The sequence below is a fragment of the Amblyomma mixtum genome, chromosome 1 (assembly GCF_055824585.1).
Source record: "Amblyomma mixtum isolate Tamu chromosome 1, ASM5582458v1, whole genome shotgun sequence".
Classification (NCBI taxonomy): Eukaryota; Metazoa; Arthropoda; class Arachnida; order Ixodida; family Ixodidae; genus Amblyomma; species Amblyomma mixtum.
The window spans coordinates 65,405,427-65,428,039 of record NC_143012.1 but is presented as its reverse complement, the minus strand read 5'-3'; the positions used below and the strand labels follow the sequence as shown (position 1 = coordinate 65,428,039).

The window sequence follows — 22,613 nt, the reverse complement described above, 5'->3', positions numbered from 1 at the left end:
ACGGCCTCTCGTTCAGAGCGCCCAACTCAACGCATGCGGAGGAGGTGGCGATCGCCCTCGCAGCCTCCCATCCCGACTCTAAATTCGTCCTCCAATACTCTCGCGGAGCCTGTTCGGTAGGACCACTCCACTCGCTCACTAAATTCTACACCCCAGTACTCGCGACGGCGATCCAACTCGTCGCTCAATCATATGGCTCTCCGGCTAGCAAGGCATGCCAGGTAACGAAGCCGCGCATGAGGGCGCCCGCGCACTCACTCAACGGACACAAGACGTCCCTTGGGAGGGTCTTAACCCAGATCACAGCCCTGTTCTTTCTTTTAAAACATTACTGAGCACTATGGTGCCGAACGCTGGCGCTGCCCGGTTCTTATGAAGGGACTGGGTAAAGCTGGCGAATAATAATAATAATAATAATAATAATAATAATAATAATAATAATAATAATAATAATAATAATAATAATACTTTATTGCGCCGAATATTAAAAAAGATGTACAGAAATCCGGCCTTTTAAAGCCTCATAGGGCTTGAGTGGCACAGCCCGACAGGCAGCGGAACCGCCCAGACATACACACAGGCAAAAAAAAGCACGTTCAAAATAACGGACATCAAATTACTATGGCGGTGAGAACAAAATAGACAAGAGAATCATGTTACATGTAGAAAAAAAAATCCTCATCCGATTAAATTGCGAGGAGGAAAAACCAAAGTGGCATGACAATACCGCAGATCAATGCAATAAATAAAGCACTAACACATTAAATCACGGGATTTACTTGACAGGTGGTAAAGCACATGCATATGATGTCGTAAACCCTTTAATTAATGTATCGCAGCATCATTTTTATTTTATATTTAGTTTTTGCCCGGCGAACACTTGGAGGTAACCTGTTAAAGTGAAAGGGAACGTAATAATCTCTTACACGCCTTCCATATCTTGTAGACCGTCGGGGAATACAAAAAGGTTCCTTCGGTCGAAGAGACCGTGTAGGAACATACGGAATCTTATAGTCACTAAGCCAAAAATATTTCAGGATGATCGTTTTCATCAAAACGCGATCAAAATCAGGTAGAGAAAATACCTTAAAGAGATCAGAATTGGAGGGAAGGCCTAAATCATAGCCGATATTTTTTAACAAAGATCGTAGGAGAGAATTAACCTTGCACTTCCAGCGAACTGCACAGTGACCATAAATCGTTATGCCATAGCGCAGTACGGTATAACCAAGGGCGTTTACGATAACTCTCCTCAGGCACTTTACAAACACACAGCTGTGCCCGGCGGTTCTCAAGCACTTTAATCCCTCTTTTGACGGCCGGTGCTCCTTCTGTGAAGAGGTGGCCTGACATCTTAAACATGGTTTGGGCATGCAGAAAAAATCCTTCTTTCTCCCCCCCCCCATCACCCCTTCCCCTACCCGAGAGGACTGGGAGTCGGCCCTGCTCGGCTGCCAGGAAGTATCGGCCCAACGGGCCCTGGTTTGGAGGACCTGCGCAGCGGTCATGACCAACGGGATCCCAAAATGGGGGGACTCCGCCTAGTATTGTAATGGGCGAGACCCACTAGGGGCCTCTCCCTGAGCACCTCTCTATAAAATACCAAATAAATGCTTTTCACCACCACCACCACCGTGTTCACCGTGCACTCGGTAGCGCGTGCGATCACGGGGTGGGATTCCGGCGGTTTTCAAATTTCTCAGCCGCGGTTAAGCGGGGAAAACGTATCTATGCCTCCCCCCCCCCCTCCCCATTAAAACCTCACAACTTCTACAGATACGCTGCACAAAACATCAAGATATGTGTCTCGTTTTTTTCTAGTTTTTTCTTTCACACAACAAAGAAACCAAGACTTGGTGGAATGGAGTTAAAAACCTACAGCGAACCATAGAATCAGGTGTTTGCTGTATGTATAGCAGCGTATCGATAAATGTCGTCAGCCCGCTTACGCGCACTCCATCGCAAAAACCTTTTCTGGTCACCTCCAATTGATCCTGTGCTGCATCAGCCGCTACCGTTATACACCTGCAAACTTCCCAATTTCATCTACCCACCTTATTTCCTGTCAACCTGTACTATATTAACTGTTTATTGGAATCGACTCCCTTGCTCTAAGGGACCGTCATTAATCCATACCTACGCAGTGCTCTGCATTGCATGCTCTGCTAATGTTCATTACCCCTAATGCCCGTGTAGGCGCGGCTCAAGTATATTAAGTGGTTTATTACGTGTCGAGATGTCGCGATGTTATAAGAGCCCCTCTTATGGGATTAAGCAGACAAGGAAGTGGGAATGAGGGGCTGGTTATAAATATGAGAGAAGCCAACAGCCACAGAAACCAAGGGGCACAGGTGATTTTTATACATTTATTTATTTTGTGGTGTTGATCAATTTATAATATTACTTAACATGTTATCGTTTAAAGCTAATTGATTAGAAAAGCAGAAGAAAAAACAACCACATGCCGCCGGTGGGATCCGAACGTGGTTTTCGAACCACGTTTGTGCGGAGTCTTCAAGGCTGAAGTACACGTTACGCAGCTTTGTAGCGTCGTCCCAGCAGTTAAAGGTCGCGACCCGTTCGGAGTGAGCCAACCAGTCTTCGGCATCTTCAAACAGGTCACCATGAAAGGGCTTAGGCGTGCGTGGAGTCTGAAGGACGAGATAGGTGGGGCTGGCTGCAGGGACAGTCGTAGGCAGGGCGGGCAGTGGCGTCGCCATGAGTGGAGTGGTAGTTGAAGGCGCGCTGACAACAGGGAGGGCCTCGGGGGACAGGCCTCGAATCCTCCGGCTGGCACGATGGACAGGGGTGTTCACAAGAGGCGGGCGCGTCGAGTCGTCCTCAGGAGTAGGGAGCATCGGTCGCACCTCCACCAGTTTCTCGACCAGAGGAGCCGTGAAGGTAGGCGTCGGGAAGATCCCAAGACTGGGAGCCTTCTTTTAATTATAGAGCCAGCTTCCACGACACCAAACAGAACAAGCGCGCCGCGAGAGTCCACCGCCGCTTCGTCGTCGTCTTCGATTCAGCGCGGAGGCCGCGCGGCGCGTTAGGCGCGTGGCAATATATATATATATATATATATTGTAGGATGGGGATTTATTGTAGCCACTGGGACCTGGGACCCCAGAAGCAGAACGGCAACAGTCCATGGTCGGCCAAAGCGAACTCAGAGAACGCGCAGCGATCGCAATGCCGCCGCAAAGCAGAATGTTGTTCTTGGTCTTTACAATTGCCCCCGGGATGAAAAGGAGCCAACCTGGCGACTTAGGGCGCAGGAAGGAAGGCTGGATCGTAGAATGGCTTGAGGCGCTGGACGTGAACAGTCTCGCGTCCACGGCGGCGGCGATCAGAAGACGGGTTGATAGGTTCGACAAAGTAATAACTGGAGATGTGCGCTCCAGGACACGGTATGGGCCATGGTACTTGGCAAGAAATTTGGACGACAGTCCCGGAGTATTTGTCCGAATCCAGAGCCACACAAGGGATCCATTGGGGAAGTGTGGCGTTGCTTGACTGATGTCGTGGCGGGATTTCTCTCTGCACTGGGTGTCAGTCGTGAGAGCACGGGCGATGCGGCGACAGCCTTCGGCGTGCCGGGCGGCTTCAGAAAGAGGTGTATACTCGGAAGCGTCGGGTTGGTACGGCAGAATGATGTCGATGGTGGCAGAAAGGTGGCGGCCGTAAAGGAGAAAGAAAGGAGAGAAGCCAGTAGTAGACTGCGTTGCGTTATTGTACGCATAGGTTACATATGGAAGGACAAGAACCCAGTTAGACTGGTTTGAAGAGACGTACATAGACAACATATCCCCGATTTTCACCGGAACAGCGTGCACTAAGACACGGACACGAAGGGAGACACGACACACACGAGCACTGACTTTCAACTGGTGTTTATTGTTTGGAACGAGGCATATATACACAGTTCCAACAAGACAAGGAAAACAACCATCCGTTCATAGATTTATAGTCAATTCATGCATGTCACGCTGAACAAGGACGATAAGCGTGACAAGGACGAAGGAGCGTGACATGCATGAATTGACTATGAATCTATGAACAGATGGTTGTTTTCCTTGTGTTGTTGGAACTGTGTATATATGCCTCGTTCCAAACAATAAACACCAGTTGAAAGTCAGCGCTCGTGTGTGTCGTGTCTCCCTTCGTGTCCGTGTCTTAGTGCGCGCTGTTCCGGTGAAAATGAGTTACCAACTTGCCCAAGCATCTGTTTTTACGAATATCCCCGAGGGTACGGTTAAAGCGCTTGGTGACACTGTTGGTTTTCGGATGATATGCGGAGGTGGTGCGATGGATTATATTGCACTTGGTGAGCAGTGCTTTGACAGCTTTGGACAAGAAGACGCGGCCTCTGTCGCGCAGCAATTCGCGAGGGGCGCCGTGACGAAGGATGAATCGGTTTAAAATAAACGAGGCAACTTCTGAAGCTGTGGCAGCCGTAAGGGCAGCGGTTTCGGCATATCTTGTCAAATGGTCAACCGCGACGATAGCCCAACGGTTGCCTGCTGAAGTATACGGAAGGGGGCCGTATTATTGCCTATTATTGCTGTTGCCGATCTAATTAGCTTGCCCTTGCAGCATATATGTAACAACGCGTTAGTTCAAGGTATTTTTCCAGATGGTATGAAAATTGCCAGAGTGGTTGTTTTACACAAAAGTGGCCCTTATGACAATATAAACAACTACAGACCTATATCTGTACTCCCTTTGTTTTCTAAACTGCTGGAATATTTGATCAAAATCAGACTGTGTAAGTTCTTTGACGACAGACAAATTTTTGTTAACGAACAGTTCGGATTTCGTGAGAAGAAGTCAACAGAAATGGCATTGCTTAGTATAAAGGAAAAAATATTTTCTAATATGGATGATAAACAATTTACAGTTGGACTTTTTTTAGATTTCAGGAAGGCATTTGATTCAGTTAAACATGATATTTTATTTTATAAGCTACCGTTTTATGGCATTCGAGGAGTTGCCTTAAATCTGATCCGTACTTATCTTTCCGGTCGCGTTCAGTATACATGTTTGAATGGTCACCAATCACAACCTGGTCAATTAATATACGGTGTCCCACAAGGGTCTATTTTGGGTCCAGTATTTTTCATTCTTTATATCAACGATATAATAGCCATCCCTCGAACTCCCACAATAATTTTATATGCAGATGATACCAGTGTATTTTTTTCTGGCATGCATCTTAGTAATATTCAGGCTGAGGCAAATGCATGGTTACAAGAATTGTCTTTATGGTTGAATATAAATAAACTAGAGTTAAATGTTAATAAAACAAAGCTTATTGTATTTAAGGCACGTAACAAGCCTGATAACAGTGAAATTAATCTTACATTCAAAAATAGCGTAATTGAGCGTGTTTCTTCCTACAAATTTTTAGGCATAATCTTTGAAGAACACTTGAGTTGGACCCTGCATATTAATAAGATTCATGCCAGCATATCAAGGTCATTATGTGTATTATATAAACTTCGAGACCTTGTTCCGAAATGGCTGAAGTTGCAGTTATATTATACCCTAATTCAATCACATCTTCATTATTGTTTACTTGTTTGGGGATCTACAACGAAAACTAACCTCACGAGGCTGATAACATTACAGAAAAAAGCAATACGATATGTCGAAAACCTTGCATACAATGATCATACAGGTTTGTACTTCTCTAAGCATTCTATTCTAAAAGTCAATGAATTATTTGAGTTGATACTGCTTTCTTATGTGTTTAACGATTTCAAACATCATCCCACTAAATATGTTCAATTAAACTCTAGTAGTGACGCGCCTTATAAATTAAGGCACGTCAGTTACAGAGTACCATTCGTAAGGACTATGGAACCGAAATGCTTTCATATTTAATTCCCAGTCTTCTAAATAAACATACACAGGCCATAGAAATTATTCAGAAATCTGTTTCCCAAAAGTCATTCAATAGAAATGCTAAAGCTTACCTCCTTTCTCGCCCGAATGATTAAAATTCTTGATGTCCCTGTTTTTCCGTCAACTCTGTGAATTCTCGTGTTTTTCTTGTTGTGATGTGCCTTGTAAATATTTACTTTAATTATGTCATTGCAAAAGTATGCACCTTCCTCCTACTTTTACCTTGTATAATTATTTTTTGTTTTTGTAATGAGAGTGTATGAAGCTCTTGCTTCTTTTGCCGCTTGTCCTGAGCATTGTGTCGGGTGCTTGGGCCCCGTCAGGCAGAGTGCATCTGCCTTTTGCCCCTGCATCCGAGACCTTGTTGTCTAAATAAAGATCTATCTATCTATCTATCTATAAATCAATACCGACGCGGTCAAATGGGCTTGGCGGGCAAGGTAGAGGCTGCAATTCTCCAGCAGAACGATAAGGAGGTGGCTTGCGACGTTGACAGGTAGCGCAAGACTGCACGTATTTGAGGATGAACGTGCAGATGCCCCGCCAATAATATCGTAGTCGGATGCGATGATAGGTCTTAAACACCCCGACATGGCCACACTCCAGGTCAGCGTGAAAATTGGCGCAGACTGCAGAGCGAAGGTGACGGGGAATAACTAGCAGCCACTTGCGGCCCTCTGAGCTGTAGTTGCGGCGATAAAGGAGGTTGTCACGAATTAAAAAATGAGAAGCATGGCGGCGAAGATCACGCGAAGGCGAAGCAGCCGTAGGGTTGGAGAGAAAGTCAATAAGGGAAGAGATCCACGGGTCGGCACGCTGCGCTGAAGGCATGGCGCTGATGTGAAGCATCGGCGAGGAGGCGTCGAAGGTGGAAAGGCTGGAAATATTGGCTGCAAGTGGGCAGCGGGATAGAGCATCAACGTCTTTATGTTTGCGGCCAGTACAATACACGACGCGGATGTCGTATTTCTGTAGACGAAGGGCTCACCTCGCGAGGCGACCGGGTGTAGTCTTTCAGAGAGGAAAGCCAGCATAGTGCATGGTGGTCGGTCACAACTTCAAACGGGTGGCCGTAGAGGTAAGGGCGAAACTTGGTAAGGGCCCAAACTATCGCCAGACACTCTTTTTCAGCGACCGAGTAGTTAGATTCAGCCTTTGTTATCGTGCGGCTGGCATAGGCAACGTATTCGATGAAGCCAGATTTGTGTTGTGCGAGTACGGCGACGATGCCTACCCCACTGGCGTCAGTATGGACCTCGGTAGGTGCGTTTGGGTCGAAATGACGCAGTATAGATGGTGCGGTGAGGATACGGCGCAAAGAATCGAAGGCGTCGTCACAAACTTGGGACCACTGAGAAAGATTGGAACTGCCGGACAGAAGTTGTGTCAAAGGTGCAGCAATTGAGGCAAAGTTGCGTATAAACCTACAAAAGTAGGAGCACAGACCCAGGAAGCTCCGCAGATCTTTGATATAAGTAGGTCGAGGAAACGCAGCCACAGCACGAAGTTCAGCCGGGTCCGGACGGACACCGTCCTTGGAAACAACGTGGCCTAAAATGTGTGCTGTGCGATGTCAGTGCACGTTAAAGAACTCCAGGTGGTCGAAATTTCCGGAGCCCTTCACTACGGCGTCTCTCATAGCCTGAGTTGCTTCGGAACGTTACACCCCAATAAACCAAACCAACCAACCTAAAATGGTAAGTTGGCGGGTTGCGTGGAACCGGCATGGCGTGGAACCGGCATGGCTGAAGCACTGCCGCTCACGTTTTTCCTGTTGCTTTTGCAGACACATGGCGTCTCAGCTTTGAAGGAATGTTGCGGTTGCGCCGTTTCGTGTTCATCGCCTACGAGTTCACCCTTTTCGTCTGGGATATACGCCGACGGATCAAGGAACGCAAGTTCGTCTGCTGCTGCCAGGGACGATTCGACGTGCGTCGCCGCTGACTTCGACAGATGTGCCGTACCTGTCTATGAACACTGGTGCAGTGATTGCCTTATCGACAGCCTACAAATACCGGGATCTGGCAGTCAACCAGGGGGGCGTGGAACCGGCATGGCTGAAGCACTGCCGCTCACGTTTTTCCTGTTGCTTTTGCAGACACATGGCGTCTCAGCTTTGAAGGAATGTTGCGGTTGCGCCGTTTCGTGTTCATCGCCTACGAGTTCACCCTTTTCGTCTGGGATATACGCCGACGGATCAAGGAACGCAAGTTCGTCTGCTGCTGCCAGGGACGATTCGACGTGCGTCGCCGCTGACTTCGACAGATGTGCCGTACCTGTCTATGAACACTGGTGCAGTGATTGCCTTATCGACAGCCTACAAATACCGGGATCTGGCAGTCAACCAGGGGGGCGTGGAACCGGCATGGCTGAAGCACTGCCGCTCACGTTTTTCCTGTTGCTTTTGCAGGTTAGTAACACAAACTTGCGCTGTTTTCGCGCGCATTTCGTTTTGCCGGTTCCACCCCATGTGTTATTTGCTTGTCTCAGAACTCGCTCGCAACCGAAAGGTTACTCGCGTCGTCGTTTTCGGTTATTGCGTCGTATTTCCTTTTATCTGTTGCTGCTACTTCTATGTGGTGATGTTGAGCCTAACCCAGGTCCGTCTACCGCAGAAACTCTGCAGGTGCTCCTAGATGGCCAAGATACGATTAAGGCCAAGTTGAGTGCAATAGAACTGACCCAAGTTGAAAGTAAGAGAGCCATGCATGATCTTGGGAGCCGTATTGCATCAATAGAATCAAGAATAGCTAGCCTTGATGAAATGAACTGTGCGGTTGGTGAATGGAAAAAACGATTTGAAGATCAGCAGCGGATGTTGAGTTCAGTAATGGCAAAGGTTGAGCATCTGGAGAACCAGAGGAGGCGTTGCAATTTGCTTTTCTTTGGTGTCGAGGATACAAAACCAAACGAGTCAAATGAGGACTCAGTAGAATGCGTAATTGACGTGTGTAATTCGAAATTAGGTGTTCAATCCGTAAAACTAGAAAATGCTCACAGGTTAGGCAGATTCAAGTCTGGTAGAAACCGTCCTTTAAAAGCGATTTTCGCCTCATATGCTGACAAGCAGAAGGTTTTAAAGAGAGCTTTTAAATTAAAAGGAAGTGATGTCAGTATTTCAGAGGACTTTTCTGAGGAAGTTCGTAGAAAGAGAAAGTTTCTATGGCAGTTCGCAAAATCACGAGAACAAAGTGGCGACAAGATCAGCCTCAGGTATGACACTCTTACTATAAACGGCGAGAAGTACTTGTTTGATGATAATACAAATGAGGTCGTACCGATAGTAGGTGATAAGGCCAGAGCTACAAAGGAGGTAGTACCGGTTGAGTGACGGTGTCGGCGTAATGCAACGCTTATTTCCTTTCTTGTAATTAACTGCCGTAGCATAAAAAACAAGGTTGATGAATTTGCAGCTCTAATTGATATGGTGAAGCCGTCCGTTATTCTCGGCACTGAATCATGGTTAGCAAATGAAATTGCAGATGGTGAAGTATTCCCAGATCGCTTTAAATGTTATAGAAAGGACAGACACTTGCACGGAGGAGGTGTATTTATTCTTGTGGATGCTACAATTTCTTCTTACCAAATAAATGTTGCAGATGAATGTGAAGCTGTATGGTGTAAACTGGTGCTTAATAACAACAAAGTTATAACTGTGTGTTCGTTCTACCGCCCGCCTGATTCATCCGTTGATGTGTTTGCGCAGCTGGCGGGGACAGTTGACACAATTCAAACAGATTTTATAGTGATCGGAGGTGATTTCAATCTGCCTAGCATTAACTGGACTAATCAAGCTCACTTCCAGTCCTTTACGAGTCGCTCCTGCCAAGAACTGATCAACTTGGTTGAACTTTATGCATTGCGTCAAACGGTTCTGGAACCGACACGTGGGGATCACATCCTAGATTTGTTGTTCACAAATCAACCTGAATTCGTCAATTCCACTCAGGTGCTACCTGGAATAAGCGATCACAGTGCTGTGCTTTGTGAAATGAAAGTTGAACATGTAAGGAGCGCTGGTACAGCACATAGGCGAGTATATAACTATGAAAAAGCAAACGTAAGGGAGATAAATGAAGAGTTGAATAAGTACCGAATGATCTTTGAAACGCATGCCGATAACTCTGGAGTGGTTGAACTATGGTCTAGATTTAAGGATAAGATGTTTGAACTGAGGTAGTGCTTTGTTCCGACATGGATATTAACGAAAAGGAGGAGTAAAAGCAAACCATGGTTTACTCGGGAGCTACGCAGTCTTACACGCAAAAGGCAACGTGTTTACGTTAAATTTAAGGGAAATCCGACGCGTGAGAATTAGTTCAAGCTGCAGGAAATTGCCGGAAGAATGAAAGTTGCTGTGGCAGCTGCAAAGAATTCGTTTGGCATTTCAATGGAGACGAAATTAAAAGAAAATCAAAGGAATTTTGGAAACATGTAAAGAGAAATGGAAAAGACTGTAACTATACCACCTCTTGTTTCTAGTGACACCTTTGTTGATGATGATGCACAAAAAGCTGAGTTCTTTAATAAATATTTCAGTTCTGTTTTCAGCTCTGAAATCGAACATGCTGATATGAATACCCCGAGTTTCCAGCCAGTGGCGAGTGTTATGGATGATGTTGTGATCAGCATCAACGGTATACAGTCTCTGCTGCAGAATCTGAAGATTGCTAAGGCTGGTTGTCCTGATGACTTGCCAAACAAATTCTACAAACTGTGTGCTGAGTCGGTTGCACCCTACTTAAAAATAATTTTTGAAAAATCGCTTGAGGAATCCTGCCTTCCAGATGACTGTAAAATTGCAAGTGTTGTGCCAATCCACAAATCTGGCCCTCGCAACACTGTATCAAATTATAGACCGGTATCTCTAACTTCAGTTGCGTGCAAGACACTCGAACATATTTTGTTCACCAGTATATCAGCACATATGGACGCACATTCATTGTTTAATCCTCGTCAGCATGGTTTTCGAAGGGGCCTATCGTGTACTACGCAGCTGACTGAATTTGCGCACGATCTGACTGAGGCACTGGACAGGCGACTTAGCGTGGACTGCGTGTTTTTGGACTTTAAAAAGGCCTTTGATACCGTGACGCGTTCTTTACTAATTCAAAAAATGTCTTTTTACAATATTAGCCCTCAAATGATATCATGGGTAAAAGATTACCTATGTTTACGGCAGCAGTTTGTGGTTATCAATGGCGCCGAGTCCCAAAGAGTGCAGGTTGTGTCTGGTGTTCCCCAGGGCTCCGTGTTAGGACCACTATTGTTCCTGCTCTACGTGAATGACATTGGTGACGGAATAGTATCTCAAATGCGGTTATTTGCGGATGACTGCGTTCTTTATAGTGTTGTCACTAGTGATCGAGATGTTGAAATGTTCCAAGATTTGAACAGAATCTCAGAATGGTGCGTTAAATGGAATATGAATTTGAATTTGTCGAAGACTGTTCATATGAAGTTTACAAGAAAGAAAAACCCTGATGTGTATTCATATGTTATTAGGAACACAATGTTAGAACAGGTATTCGAATTTAAATATCTAGGCGTTTATTTTACTCCTGATTTGAGCTGGCGCCGTCACGTCGATTATATCTCTGCTAAAGCATGCAGAAACTTGAGATTTCTTCGCCGAAATGCAAGCACTTTTCTGCTGTCATGTCGTGACATCTTATTCAAGACTTATGTCAGGTCGGTTGTGGACTACGCGTGCACTGTCTGGGACCCGCCTACTGCTAGAGATAAAGATAAGTTGGAGAGGGTGCAGAACATTGCCTCTCGTTTCGTATCTGGCACACGCGGGGCTCGTTACAGTGCATCGCGTACGAAGGATGCACTCAACTGGGAATTGCTTGACACGCGCCGAAAGAAGTTGCGTCTGAAGCTATTTCATGCTGTTTATTATTCAACTGTTCGGGTTGAACGCGAAAGGTATGTGCAGAGCCTTTTTATAGATCCAACCGTGTTCACCATGTTTTTAAAGTCCGCGAATTCGCGGCAAAAACTGAATTGTTTAAAATGTCTTTTTTTCCGAAAACCATTAGAGAATGGAACAGACTACCGAGCGATGTTGTGAGTGTGACATCAAATGATGCGTTCTTTCGTTCTTTAATGATGTGATGCGATTGTGATGTGTTCTTTTGAAGTGAGATGTACATGGCGAACGCTTTATGCTTGTAACTCTGCCTGCGAGCGGAGGTGTCATGTGTGCTTCTTTTTTGTACATTGCCCCCCCCCCCCCCCCCACACTGTAATGCCACGGCGCTGTGGGTTCCTTACTAAATAAATAAATAAATAAAAATGACACTTCTTTAAGTTGAGCTGGAGGCCGGCGTCAGAGAGGTAGGCCAGAACGTGCTTTAGGCGGGAGAGGTGAGTGTTAGTCAGGCGAAAACACGACGATGTAGTCGAGGTAACAGAGGCAGGTCTTGCACTTCAGCCCACGCAGAATGCTATCCATCATCCTTTCAAAGGTGGCAGGAGCATTACAAAGGCCGAAAGGCATGACCGTAAATTCACATAGGCCGTCAGGGGATACAAAGGCTGTTTTGGGGCGATCGGCTTCTTCCATGGGTACCTGCCAGTACCCGGAACGTAAATCTAAGGAAGAAAATATTTGGGCACCTTGCAAGCAGTCGAGCGCGTCATCGATGCATGGCAGGGGGTAGACGTCGTTGCTTGTGATCTTGTTAAGGCGGCGGTAGTCTACACAGAAGCAGATGGAGCCATCTTTGTTTTTGACGAGTACAACTGGTGAAGCCCAATGACTGCATGAGGGTTGAATGACGCCGCTCTTGAGCATTTGGTCGACTTGATCTTCAATAACTTGGCGCTCGGTTGCCGACACACGATAGGGGCGCTGCCGTAGAGGAGCATGGGCACCTGTCTCGATGCGATGCGTGACAGTCGACGTTTGGCCCAGTGAGCTGTGATGACAGTCGAAGGAGGTGCGGAACTAGTGGATCAAGTGGAGAAGCTGCGTGCGCTGCGGCGGAGGAAGATCTGCGTCGATGGAGCGGAGAAACAGTTCTGTACAGGAAGGAGTTGGTGCAGAAGATGGTGGGCTGAGTGCAGTGAGATTGATGTGCGATGCATCGCCAGTCTCCTCACGTGTTAGAATACATGCGATGGGTTGCACACTGCCGACACATTCGCCACGGCGCAAAGCACAAGGGCAGGAAAACGGGTTACAGACCCGCAGTACGGAGAGGCCAGCAGAAATAATCAATACGGCGTAAGGCAGGGGAAGACACTTGCGGTGGAGAAAAGTTTCGGCTGGCGTGAAAAGTACAGTGTCGTCACGGAGAGGGTCACAAGAGAGGCGCACAAGGACGGAAGAGCATGGAGGCAGGTCGGTGTCTTCGGCGACGAGGGCTTTAACACATGGCGGTGAAGCAGCGTCCGGCATTGATTGGGGTAGAGAAGAGAACCCGACTCCAGCACGAGCGCAATCGATGACAGCAGCATGGCGAGACAGGAAGTCCACCCCAAAATAACAGCGTGAGAACAAAACGGCAGGACAACAAACTCAAGCCTCCCCCCCCCCCCCCCGCCTGCCTTTTCCTTACTTGGAAATGCCCCCCCCCCTTTCTTTCTCCTTCCAGTGCCAGCCTATTTTGTTTACCTTGTTCTCATTTCCCTGTGCCACGCTGACTAATCCTCTTATCTGAGTTTTACAGGTCCGCCCAGCGCCTCCCCCCCTTCGCAGCCCCTTCAAAGCCTTTGTTCATTACACACCCCCCGGATATAACTTTTTCCACTACTGCAGCTTAACGAATCAAGATTCACCTCCCTCCCCTTCCTGACACGCATGCCCTCTCACACCACTTTCCTTCCCCATCCCCGGGGCCTTCCTCCTCGGAGCGAAGGCCCTATTTAATCCCTGCCAATGATGAACGCTTTGCCCAGACGAAGACAAGTCCCCTTGTCGAAACGTTGGCTCAAACAACCTGAGGTTTTCCCCTCCCTTGTTCATTTTGTGATCGCCAAGGACCATCTACCACACCCTCTCTCTACCATGGACTCGATCGTATATAGGACGTTCTGAATCAAAACTCGTGCTGTGCAAGCTGCTGACGGCTTGATGTGCTCAGCGCTGGCCGTGCGCAGCGAGAGACCGGCAATAGGCGTCTTAACTTTCTTTAGGCGGCGACAGAGTTCTGCGTCTATTACTGAAATGCGGCGCCAGTGTCGACAAGGGCCATGACAGAAATTCCCTCGACCGAAACGTTAAAGGTTCGCAGGTGACAGCTGAGGTCTTTGGTAGTTCAACGGGGACGCAGTTCTTGCCTCAGGAACTGCGGCGTCTAGTTTTCCTCCTGAGAATTATTAGGGCGGCGACGCATCGGAGAGATGGAGCGGCGTCGCGGCGAAGGGGAACGGCGATCGGTAAGCGGTGAACGGTCGGGGGAGGAAGGGCGGCTCGACGGACGGGGCTCAGCAGACGCGGAGTACTGACCCGCTGGAGAACAGAACCCAACAGGCGGTGCCGAAACTGGGAGACGGCGACGACAATAGCGGGCAACGTGCCCAGGCAATCCGCAAGTGTAACAAATAGGCCGGTTATCCGTTGTGCGCCAGGGATCTGGGTCTGGTGAAGATGGTCGCAGATAAGGTGCCGGCGCTTGTATGGGCACTGACATTGTAACGTGGGTGGCCGAGTTTGTGCGACGACTTCGGTGTAGGTCAGTGGACGGGCGGCAGGTCTTGGGACGACGTTGACGTAATTCAGAGGGGTGGCAAAAGGTCTGGGGGTGGCGTCAGCATACGTCAGTGGAGCAGCGACAGGTGATGGTGAATGGGCGGACGGAAGCGCCTCAGCAACCTGCTCCCGAATAGCATGTTGGAGAGCCGGGGCCAAATAAGTTGGCGACTCTGGAGGGCTAGGCAAAAGCGAAAGCTGGCGCGCTACCTCCTCACTTACAAAGTCTTTAACTTGCTGCAGCAGGGAGGAGTTATCAGCTGCGGGTGTCAGTCCGGCAAGTGACTCTGCCTGAGCTGAGTGCTGACGAGTCAGGATCCTTTGCTTACGCAGCTCCTCGAAGCTTTGGCACAGCGTGATGACTTCCGAAACGGTGCGCAAGTCCCGCGCCAGCAGCATTTGAAAGGCGTCATCGTCAGTGCCTTTCAAGATCTGTTTTATCTTGTCAGCTTCCGGCATGTGGACGTTCACGCGGTTGCAGAGGGCGATTACACACAAAGCTTTCGCCGACCTGCTGCGACCGTTCACGCAAGCGCTGATCTGCGCGGAGTTGTCTGACCGCCGGGCGACCAAAGACTTCAGAGAACTTCGTCTTGAAGGCCAACCAAGTTCCAACGTCCCCTTCGTGGTTGCGACACCATAAGCTGGCGACGCCGGTAAGATAAAAAATGACGTTGTTCAGCTTAGTCTCGTCATCCCATTTGCTATACAGGCTCACCCGTTCGTAAGATGCGAGCCAATCTTCCACGTCATGTTCATCTGTTCCGCTGAATATAGCCGGGTCCCGCTGGCGAAGGGAGCCGGCACAGATGACAGTCGGTGGGCCTGCCTGCACGGCTTGATGTTGAGTATCCACAGGCATCGCAGGTGTCGGAAGAGTGCGGCTACGGAGCTCCAGAGCCGATATCTTTACCCGGCGACTCCACCAAACGTAGGATGGGGGTTTATTGCAGGCACTGGGACCTCAGAAGCAGGACGGCAACAGTCCGTGGTCGTCCAAAGCGAACTCACAGCACGCGCAGCGATCGCAATGCCGCCGCAAAGCAGAATGTTCTTCTTGTCGGTGACAATGCCTTGTCGGTGAATGTTCTATATTGTCGGTGACTATATATATATATATATATATATATATATATATATATATATATATATATATATATATATATTGTCACGTTGTAGTGACGGCAGTCCAGCGGTCAGGAAGACAGCAAAAATACTTGGAAACGAAGCTCTTTATTAGGGCTGACCTGCGCCCGCAAAAGAACTGAATCACTCGGTTGCGGCGTAAGCAACAAGCGTGCTCGTCAATCGTCGATCTACGAATGCCCACTGCTCGCAGCATCGTTCAATTTAAAGCCGGCAAGGAAACTTCTAGATAACAGGTCGAGATCATCTAGAGTAATCTGGAAACGCGTAGATGCAGCTCTTCATGGCTGTGAACAATCGAGATTAGTCCAGTCGCTTCTCGCGTCAAGAACAAAAATGATAACACCCCTTTCCTGCGGCCTTGCGCGAACGAACGGACACTACAATGATACGTGGCATTACCCCCCTCGCAAAGAAGCATCGTCTCGATGCTTTAAAATGAAAATAATCACGGAGAATTCTTCGAGAACTTAGAGTCCTTTAGCGTTCCTAATAAGGTGTAAGGGCAGCGGTAAAAGCTTCAAGTCTGGCCGTGTCGTCGTCGTCGTCGGTGTTGTCGTAGTTTTTGCCGTCGTAGTTGTCGTCGCAGTTGTCGTCGCAGTTGTCGTCGTAGTTGTCGTCGTTGTCTTCGTCGTTGCAGTTGTCTTCGTCGTTGCAGTTGTCTTCGTCGTTGCAGTTGTCTTCGTCGTTGTAGTTGTCTTCGTCGTTGTAGTTGTCTTCGTCGTTGTAGTTGTCTTCGTCGTTGTAGTTGTCTTCGTCGTTGTAGTTGTCTTCGTCGTTGTAGTTGTCTTCGTCGTTGTAGTTGTCTTCGTCGTTGTAGTTGTCTTCGTCGTTGTAGTTGTCTTCGTCGTCGTAGGGGTCGTCGTAGGGGTCGTCGTAGTAGGGGTCGTCGTAGTAGGGGTCGTCGTAGTAGGGGTCGTAGTTTAGGCATAGTCTTGTGTTTTCGTCGATGCAGGAACTTAGTTCTTGCGCTCAGAAGCATCCTCACCTCCAGAGGCTGCTTTATTCAGTTTAACCTTCGGGGCCTGGAGGAGCGTCCGCGCACTACGTAGCCTCGGCTAAGAGATACCAAGCGCGGTGACGATGGCGACGGGGAACGTGATCGGCGGTTGGGCGGTGAGAATTCTTCCCGACGCAAAAACTCCTCGATTCCGGCTGGTCGCTGGCCGGGTCGGGGTCGTAGGGCGTCGTAAGAAAACCTTCAGATTCCCATTCTTCTGTATGGGCAGTACCGGAGAATGTGACCGGCTTCTCCGCAGTGGAAGCATAGTGGGAAGCGCTAGTCGGGTGTTCTCCACTCGTCGCATTTCCTCGGCCGTGTGCGACGCTCGTAGGACGGGCGAGTTGGGCCGAGAGGGCGGCGCTCCAGCGCAGCTGGCTAAGGGCGATAGGGGCTTGGGTCCCGTCGTCGAGGTACAGGATGGCGCACTGCTGCGGCGTAAGTCATGGCTGGAGGCTCCAGAGGCTGCGTGGTAGACTGGAGTCAGGTCCTCCGGTGGATAACTCAAAGGGCTGGCGTCACGACTTGCAGGGGTTGTCCGGTACCTGGAAGGCTACCCCGCACCTCCACCAGATGTCACGTTGTAGTGACGGCAGTCCAGCGGTCAGGAAGACAGCAAAAATACTTGGAAACGAAGCTCTTTATTAGGGCTGACCTGCGCCCGCAAAAGAACTGAATCACTCGGTTGCGGCGTAAGCAACAAGCGTGCTCGTCAATCGTCGATCTACGAATGCCCACTGCTCGCAGCATCGTTCAATTTAAAGCCGCCAAGGAAACTTCTAGATAACAGGTCGAGATCATCTAGAGTAATCTGGAAACGCGTAGATGCAGCTCTTCATGGCTGTGAACAATCGAGATTAGTCCAGTCGCTTCTCGCGTCAAGAACAAAAATGATAACACCCCTTTCCTGCGGCCTTGCGCGAACGAACGGACACTACAATGATACGTGGCAATATATATATATATATATATAGTCACCGACAAACGGGTGAAGAGGTTCTAATTAGACGAGGTGGGCGTGCCAGCCAGCAGGTAGCTCGAGCGAGGAAGAAGGCGATCCAAGGTAGATGTGCTATGGTAGCGTAGGCTCCATAGAAGCCCATACGTTCAAAACATGGCGGCTTGTGGTGCGCAGCCAGCGCCGTCTTCGAAATGCGTGGACAACTAAAAAGTGACGTCATAATTAAAATAAAAACGCGACGTCGAAGTCACGTGTTTTAGTGACGTCATATTCGTGACGTCAGCGTCCCGTGCTGCTTGGCGGGAAAAATAAACTGCTGAACGCCGCGGCTTCAGCGCGACACCCGACACGAGAACGAAGAAAGAAGACACGACGAGTGCCGACCACCAACGCTATTTTTAGGTTGTCAGTTCTCGTTGTACCTTTTTCCTTCGTCCTCGCCTCAGGTGTCGCGCTCACGTCCTTTGGAAAGCGATGAAATGTGACGCCGCCAGACAGGTTATCGCTCGCACATCGTGCAACCGCACACCTCTTTTTTGCGTACGGGGCCCCATGGCCACAGACGATGCCCTTTTGGGGCAAACGCGACAGAACCGCACCCAACCGAACGAAACTACACAGAAGCGCTGGCAAAGGGGAAAAGCGGAAACTGTACACGAACGATGCACACCAAGAACTCGAGCAACAAGCAACGAGGAAAAAGTAGGGCTAGCAGAATCGAGTTTCAAACAAAAGCAAGCAGAATGGTCAAAAAATATGACAAGGGTATGACATCAGAGCACCGTCTACCTTGTGCATCGTCCCGCTGCCATTGCCGCTGCTCTGAGCGAACGCTGTCATCAAATTTTTACAAAGCAAGCGCTATACTTTCTAACAAAATGCACACAACTAAAACATTTTAAAAAGGAATCACTGCAATGGTTTTTGAAGGCTTTTGAAACAAAAAATATGTCCTAATTATTTTCCTCTTCTAGTCGTGTTTGTCCACTCATTTCATTTTGGCGCTTTAGTTCCACCCCTAATTTGATATCGCTAGCACTTGGTTCTGGACCGCATTCGAGCTCCGGCTTCGCGACCTATTTCAATTGACCTTGGACGATCTGCGATCACCTCGAATGCCCAAGGCTTGGCAAGTCCCTGCTTAAACAGTTCGGCCGTGGTACGGCTCCACTGATTGGTTCGGACGGTGGCATTGCTCCCCCTCTCTGAAGGGCACCGACTCGGTGCCGCAGAAATGGGCAGCACGAAGAGAAGGGACGCTGCATGTGTCCGGCGGCAGGTGTAGACAAGCCTGAAGCGCTAGCGGGCGTGGTATGGCTTCATCTGTGCGACATGGACAACTTCGGAGGTCGGCCGTCTGGAGGAGCGAACTGTTCCTTGGGGAAGGACTTCATAGTTCACCTCACTTACTTGGCGGAGTACCTCGTAGGGGCCGAAATATCGGCGCAGAAGCTTTTCGGAGCGTCCACGCATGCGGATTGGGCTCCAAACCCAGACTTGTTCGCCGGGCTGGTAACTAACAGCTCTGTGGCGGAGGTTATAGCGGCGAGCGTCGTGGGTTTTCTGGTGCCGGATGCGCTGTCGAGCGTGTTGGCGGGCGGCCTCGGCGTGACGAACGAAGTGGTCAGCACCCACAACAGTTGAGGTAGTACTAGTTGGAAGCAACACTGCGTCCAGCATGATGGTGGCTTCGCGACCATGCACTAAACGAAATGGAGTGAAACGCGTCGTTTCTTGTAGTGCAGTGTTATAAGCGAAAGTGACGTAAGGGCATCCCAGTTCCGGTGGTCTGCGTCAACATACATGGAGATCATGTCGGCGATTGTCTTGTTGAGCCGTTCGGTGAGTCCGTTCGTTTGAGGGTGGTAAGCGGTTGTTTTTCGGTGACTCGTGCCGGTAAGGCGCATAACCTCCTGTGTGAGGGCCGAGGTGAACGCCGTTCCCCTGTCAGTTATAACGACGATGGGGGCACCATGACGAAGCACAATGTTTTGAACAAAAAAGTTCGCAGTTTCGTCAGCGCTACCACGGGGGAGAGCTTTAGTTTCACAGTACCGGCTGAGGTAGTCGGTGGCCACCACAATGTAGCGGTTACCCAGCATCTCCACCAAATATGTCACCAAACGAACGGGTGAAGAAATAGCCCAGGTTCTAATTAGACGAGGTGGGCGTGCCAGCCAGCGGGCAGCTCAAACGAGGAACAAGACGATCTGCCCCCGCTCACCGTTACCTCATATGGGCCCCTGCTCATCAGGGGTTGGCAGGAAACGAGGCAGCAGACGCAGCCGCCCGCGCGCTCTCTCACCGGGCTGTTTTCTCCTCCCCACCTGATCAGGAACCCGATTTTAATCCGGTCTATACGTTCAAAAATATCGCAACCTACTGTCAAGATAGCCATCGCCTTTACCCTAGCCCCTGTAAAGGCCTCAAGAAGGCGGATGAGCGGCTCCTTCTCCGCCTCTTCACCAATACATTGCTGTGCCCGGCAGCCCTAAAACATTTCGACCCCTCCTTTAGCGGCAACTGCCCGCACTGTAGTGCGGTGTCTTCGGACACCTATCACATGGTGTGGGCCTGCCCCTCCAACCTGGTCATTCCCCCTATCCCCAACCCAACCCGGGAGGACTGGGAGGCGACCCTGCTTGGCTGCCACGACTTACAGGCCCAACAAGCCTTAGTCGGGCGCGCCCGGGCGGCGGCTACCGCCACTGGGGTCCCAGACTAGGGACCTCCACCTAGTGTTTGTAAGGATCGGTCCCTTACGGGCTGATCCAAACACCTCCTGTCCGTTCTAAATAAATGTTTTCACCACCACCACCACCACCACCTCGGATGCCCAAGGCTTGGCAAGTCCCAGCTTAAACAGTTCGGCCGCGGTACGGCGCCACTGATTGGTTCTGACGGTGGCAATATATATATATATATATATATATATATATATAATATGACATATTCGTGTTTAGATCGCAGCTTGTGGTACTCCTCCCATCTGCCTTTTTGCGCTAGTCAAGATGCCCCAAATGATTAGAGCTTTAACAGGATGTCTCCACAATTGGCCTTTGTTGACAGAGTAGAGTGCGTTCTCTCTAAATCTTTGCTCGTGCACGCTGGAGCAGGGAATCGCACAATGTAGGTTTTAATACTGTCAGCGCATGTTGTGGAATCGCAAATTATCGCGATTAAAACTTACTCCTCTTTACCCTAAATAAAATGGTTTTTCCCTATTGTGTGTCGTTCTTTGCAAGTGCCTCAAGAAAATTGGCTTTTGGTTTTTGAGGAAAGGAAATGGAGCATTATCTGCCTCACATATCTCGGGGGACACCTGAACCGTTCCGTAAGAGAAGGCAGGAAGGTGGGAGTGAAAGAAGAAAGAAAGAGGTGCCGTATAGTGGAGGTCTCCGGAATAATTTCGACCACCTGGGGATCTTTAACGTGCGGTGACATCGCACAGCACACGGCCGCAGCCCGAAGGCTGCAAACCGAATGTCTCCCCTCCAGCCAGCGTCCGTACCGGCGGACGCGGTTGTTGCGACGCGCGTCTTTACACTGTCTCTTTTACTCTGTCCTCCTATCTTTCAACTCTCTTCTATCTGCACGTGGCAGTGGTGGTGGCTCGGCTTGAGCAAGCTGGCAGGCCCGTGCACTTTTCCTCTTCATCCTTCCCTCAGTCGCAACCAACCAACCAACCACAGCACACGGGCGCCTTTTGGTTTTTGAGGAAAGGAAAAGGCGCAGTATCTGTCTCGCATATTTCGGTGGACACCTGAACCGTGCCATAAGGGAAGGCAGGAAGGTGGGAGTGAAAGAAGAAAGGAAGAAAGAGGTGCCGTATTGCGGAGGTCTCCGGAATAATTTTGGCCACCTGTGGATCTTTAACGGGCACTGACATCGCACAGCACACGGTGGTGGTGAAAAACATTTTTAGTGCAATAAATATTTACAGAGAGGTGATTGGGGTAGGCCCTATTGGCCCTTCCCCTCACAATACTAGGTGGAACCCCTATTTCGGGGCCCCATTGGCAAGCAACGCCGCCCGCGTCCGGTGAACTAAGGCCTTTTGGGTCTTCAGGTCCTGACAGCCGAGCAGGGCCGCCTCCCAGTCCTATCTGGTGGGGTTGGGGTTGGGGGGGATAGATGGGTTTGATTGGCATGCCCAAACCATGGGGAAGGTGTCAGCCACCTCCCCACAGAACTGGCACGTGCCATCAAAGGATGCGTTGAAATGTTTAAGTACCGCCGGCCACAGTACAGTGTTAGTAAAAATTTTGATGAGGAGGCGCTCGTCAGCGCGATCCAGTCCCTTACAAGGGGCCGGGTAGCGCCGGTGCTCCTCCTTGTAGTAATCGGTGACGTGTTTGAATGCAAGGGCCAGATTGTCTGATTTGGAGTAGGCGTCCAAGGACAGGGAGATAGCCCGGGGAGAGAGTGCGCGAGCGGCCTGATCGGCCTGTTCGTTTCCCTGGAGGCCCTGGTGACCGGGGGCCCAAATCAGGTTGCATGGAGTTGGATCTTCGCATCGGCAGCTATATTCCAATATGCGCCAGGCAAGCGGGGGAGCCCAGCCCAATTCATAGTTCCGACAGGCCCCTCGCGAGTCGATGATGATGTGTTTCGACTTGGGAGTAGTGAGAGCCAGAGCAATGGCAATCTCCTCCGCGTGTGTTGCGCTGTAGGCTTTGAAAGTGAGCCCGTTAACTGTGTTTGTGTTGTGTACGACTGCGGCCGTGTACCACACCCCGTGGTGTGGGCCGGCAACGTCCACGTAATGCACATGTTGTTGGTTACCATAGTATCGCGCCAACGCTTCCGCGCGCGCCTGGCGACGACCGCTATGGTCTTCTCTGGGCATGTTGCGGGGAAGGGGTCGGACCCGGGGGGCGCGTCTCCAGGGTTCTGGCACT

At 49.5% G+C, this 22,613-nt stretch overlaps 1 protein-coding gene across 3 annotated transcripts in view; it reads left to right on the top strand.

The window, feature by feature from the left end:
- Positions 1–22,613, top strand: part of LOC149366546 (uncharacterized) — an 85,997-nt gene that overhangs the window by 35,648 nt on the left and 27,736 nt on the right. The gene's annotated exons all lie outside the window — the stretch shown is intronic.